The sequence below is a fragment of the Bactrocera latifrons genome, unplaced genomic scaffold, assembly GCF_001853355.1.
Source record: "Bactrocera latifrons isolate USDA-ARS-PBARC rearing strain unplaced genomic scaffold, ASM185335v1 scaffold_244, whole genome shotgun sequence".
Classification (NCBI taxonomy): domain Eukaryota; kingdom Metazoa; phylum Arthropoda; class Insecta; order Diptera; family Tephritidae; genus Bactrocera; species Bactrocera latifrons.
This window is the reverse complement of record NW_017536008.1, coordinates 286,371-290,889: the sequence shown is the minus strand read 5'-3', so window position 1 is coordinate 290,889 and position 4,519 is coordinate 286,371. Positions and strand designations below refer to the sequence as shown.

Here is a 4,519-nt window from a genome sequence, read left to right as displayed (position 1 = left end):
ATTTACTTACTCTTACAACTTTTCCAAGACATGGAGTAACTGAGTTAAACTCTAGAATGTTTTTAAGAAAATCGGGTTGTTTGCTGAATTGCTTTATATGCGTAATATATGTAGTTTTTAAATATATATATTTTGTTTAATTTACGCTTTAGGTATGCTCTTAAAAATTTAAGCTAATTAAAATAAATGGAGAAAACAACACAGAAACTTCTTTTATATTTCACAACGAAGACAAATTCCAAGAAAGCTATAGGATATATATTTTACTCTTTAATGTATCTCTTCTGACACGTTGCTCTGGAGCGAATTTAAATAAAATTTTTAGGTAAATAAAATTTTCAAGTGGATTCTGTTTCTAGGTGATGTTAGAAAGAAAATAAACGTGAAATGAAAACAATCCACTTATGGCCTTTTTTGGCAGCGAAAATAAAATTTTTTTTTTCATTTTCAAACTTCATCATTGGTTCATACCTTCAAAGGGGTATCGCTACTACTTGGCAGTGACCGATCGTTTCATCAGAGGCATTTCCCATAGATAGTATCGACGCCGAATGTGTTCCGCGAGTTAATATCGTTTCCACGGTATGAGTTTAAGAAAACAATTTTATTTCTACGCCGAAATGCGTGTCTTTATTGATATTCTTAAGAACTAATTTTAATATAAGATCGTACAGCTATTTATACTAGTGAAAAGCGGTTGCTGTTATCTGCTTGAAACTTCTTTGCTGTAATTTAATATCCGTTATCTTGCTATCACTTGTTTGTTATACAAGTAGAGGAGATGCGGAGGTGGTTATCGCAGTGGATTATTCCATTGCCAAATGTTTGTCGTTTATATGTTGAGAATGCATTTCTAGATAATGCATGTTTGGTTGGTATTGTAATAATAGTCCATTTCTATTGTTCGACTGATAGTGCATGTCAATTATCGGTTTACATAGTTCGTTCGTAATGTATATTAAAAGATAAGATGTATGTCAGTGTGTGACCCGGAGCGAGCCTATGTCGTTAACTCGCGCACGCCTTTTGCTGGATGTATATGCCACTACGGTGTACCATACAAATCACAACGGCCCAAGAATAATAGTTTAAGAGCCGATTCTTTAATGCTCTCGATCGTCTCCTCGGAAGTAAACAAATAAATACCACCAATTTCCATCCGCAGTCGAATGGAATGGTGGAACGTCTTCACCGTCACTTGAAGGATGCCATTCATTGTCACGAAAACAGCTCATGAGTCGACATGCTACTCATCGTTTCTTCCCTTCATAACAAGCATTCTCTTCACCTTATGAAGGACCTCACCTAGTCAGAGGTGAAAAAACTACAGTTTCGATCGACCGACTAAAGCCTGTCTATCTACTTCCCGGCTGAACTAGAGTGAGCAGAACAACAACGATGACAACAATACTACGCTTACTACATTAACTTCACCAGAGTCATCTGATCCTCGATTTTCGTCGCCATCATACCGTCCATCTAAATCCGATTCCAACTTATTCACACCCAAAAGACGCGTTAGATTCCGCTGAACTACTAATAATCTTCCTAATTATCAATAGTTTTGATAACGTTCTCCAAGAAGGGGAGTACTTGTGGGACGAGCCACAATATATTATAATATTATATTCCAACTTTTAATACAAAATTGCAACATCATGTCAGCCAGACAGCTGCACCTGGCTTACAAGCAACACTGACACGAATATATGACATAAAACGAAACAAGTAATACATAGTTAACCGTTAGGCTCGAAGACGCCCTCTGGAGTCCGCAGAACCCGCAGAACTCGCGGGGATGAAAGTTGGAGGGGGATGAGTCAGAGTGGGAGCTATGTTGCCTGCTTGAGCTCCTGGGGACCGTGGAGGTCCTCTGTTGGCCACGCAGCGCCAACCTTGGTTGTATGAAATTCGAGTCATTCATCATTCAATAGTCTATGCTTCTTCTCTCCCCACGCGACCACGATTCTCGCCAAGGTACAGAGCCGCAACAAAATCATCAAGTCAATAGCCGGCAGCACATGGGGAAGAGACAAAGAAACGTTGTTGGCAACTTAAAAGGCAATCGGCCGGCCGGTCCTTAACTACGTAGTACCAATATGGTCGCCTGGATTCAGTGGTACGCAGATGAGGAAACTCCAGACCTGCCAGAATACAGCGCTCCGGACCACGACGGGAGGCCTCTTAATGTCTCCCATCCTACTCCTACATAGTGAGACGCTTATGCTCCCCAGGAGCATAATGAACTCCTCTCCAAACAGTTCCTGCTGGAATGTTTTCGCATTCCTCGACCACGTCGATCTCGGACGCAACAGACTTTCGACAGGCGCTAACCGCCAGTCACAGTGAAGCCACCAGCGCTTTCACCGAGTCCCTTCCCGTGAATAGCCGTCTTGGAGTCAAACCATCACCGATCGCAAACGAAGAGCGCGAGTTGCCACGAAAAACGCGAGTGACCCTTGCGCAACTTCGTTCTGGATATTGTAGCAGGTTAAACTCCTACCTATCCAGAATAGACCCAGACATACCCAACGTATGTCCTGCATTTAACGAGTCTCCGCGTGACACTGACAACCTGTTTGCATGCCCTACCAACCTCACCTATCTAACACCATTTTCCCATTGGTCCGACCCCGTCGAAACAGCACGTTTCCTGGGCCTCCCGTTAGCTGACGTCGACGACAACACTGATAACCCCCACCATCCTAACGGGGACTGATAACCGTTAAAACAACAACAGGACGCCCGCTGTTATTACTATATACATATGTAAGACTAAACATCATACGATCAACTCTATTTTCCTGCTGACGGCCACCGTGTGCGCATCGTACAATAACCACCACAGTATAATAATAACTCAAGAACGACTGAACTCATTTTGCTGAAAATTGGCGATGAGGTAGCTTGCAACCTCCGAACGGGCATAGGCTACTTTCTGTAATTTTATGTTAAAAGTCACAACAATTCATAAATAAATAAAATTATATTTCAAAACATAAGCATGTGCTCACTATTCATGTAAGAATTTTTTTAATATTTAATTACTTCAGGGTTTACATACATACATTATAATGATAGTTGTTGCTGAACACGAAACAGCAGAATAATAATTTAGGACGAGTGAAGACGAGGATCACAAATTTGAATTTGTTTTTTGTTCCACGGATGCCCTATATCTTGGTAAATTCATTAATTTTTTTAAGGCCAGCATCAACAGCAGGTAGTATTTTCTTTTCCCGGCTCGTTAATATGAAGGAACTTTTTTGTTTAGGTAGGTTTTGCCTTTTTTTATTTTTTCGCGATCAAGCTATATATAAGGATAAATGCCCCTTGAAAGTTCATAATATCTGTAAGGCCGGTTAAAGTTTATAATTACAATATAAGAAACCGTGAGCTATTTTTAAAAATAAATTGAGTAAACGTACACGAGAATTTGAGTGTACCAACGATCCGGATATGTTCTGTTACATATGCGGTGAATATACCCTTGTACGGCATCGGAGGCAGTTTAGAGATTCGATCCAATCTATATATTCAAAATGTTTTTTTATTGAGCCTAATAATATTGATAAACCATGGACTCCGAATATCTTGTGTTCCTTGTGTCGAATAATATTGGTTCAATGGGAATCAGGATCAACAAAGTACGTATTAAAATTACGAAACTATGCTTCTTTTTATTTAATAGTAATTTTTAATTTTTTTCTTTTTCAGACGATACATCAAATTTATTGTACCAATGATATGGCGAGAACCTACATGCCACTCAGAAGATTGTTATATTTGTATGACAAAAGTACTTGGCTTTGGAAAATCAAGAAAAGTGATTTATGCTAACGTACCTACCGTTTCGTTGCCAGTTCCACATTCAGCTGAAGTTGCGTGTCCAGTTTCGTTGTCAACAGCAGTATCTGAAAGATCATCTGAATATAGGAAATCAAGTTGTAATGAATTTTTAATGGAAAACGAGAGAAACGTTCTAACACAAGCGCAATTAACGATTGGATTAGAGATTTGGAATTATAAAAGGAAAATTCTGAGCTACATGCCTCTCGTATGCAACAATTTCAATTCGTGTCACCCCATGTTAAGGTGACATATTATAGAAATCGTCACGAACCATTTGCCAAATACTATACGACGGAAGACAATGTATGCTTTTGCAAAGGCATTCCAGAATTATTCAAAGAGTTTGTTCAACCATATGATTCCGAGGAGTAGCGATTGTTCATAGACAGCAATAAACTGAGCTTGAAGGCCGTATTACTGCATAATGGCAACAAAAAGCCCTCGATCGCGCATGCAGTAAACACGAAAGAAAAATAGGAGGTAATGGAGATCAAATATGAAGAGCATGATTGGAAAATATGTGCCGATCTTAAAGTCGTTGGAATGTTATGCGGTCTACAAAGTGGCTACACAAAACACTGCTGCTTTCTCTGCAAATGGGATAGCCGAGCTCGTAAAGACCACTATTGCATTAAGGATTGGCCGGAAAGAGTTGAATTTACAATTG

The 4,519-nt window shown here is 39.5% G+C and overlaps 1 protein-coding gene across 2 annotated transcripts in view; it reads right to left on the bottom strand.

Moving 5' to 3' along the window:
* Positions 1-4,519, bottom strand: part of LOC108969217 (potassium voltage-gated channel protein Shal) — a 172,881-nt gene that overhangs the window by 44,820 nt on the left and 123,542 nt on the right. The window lies entirely within an intron of this gene.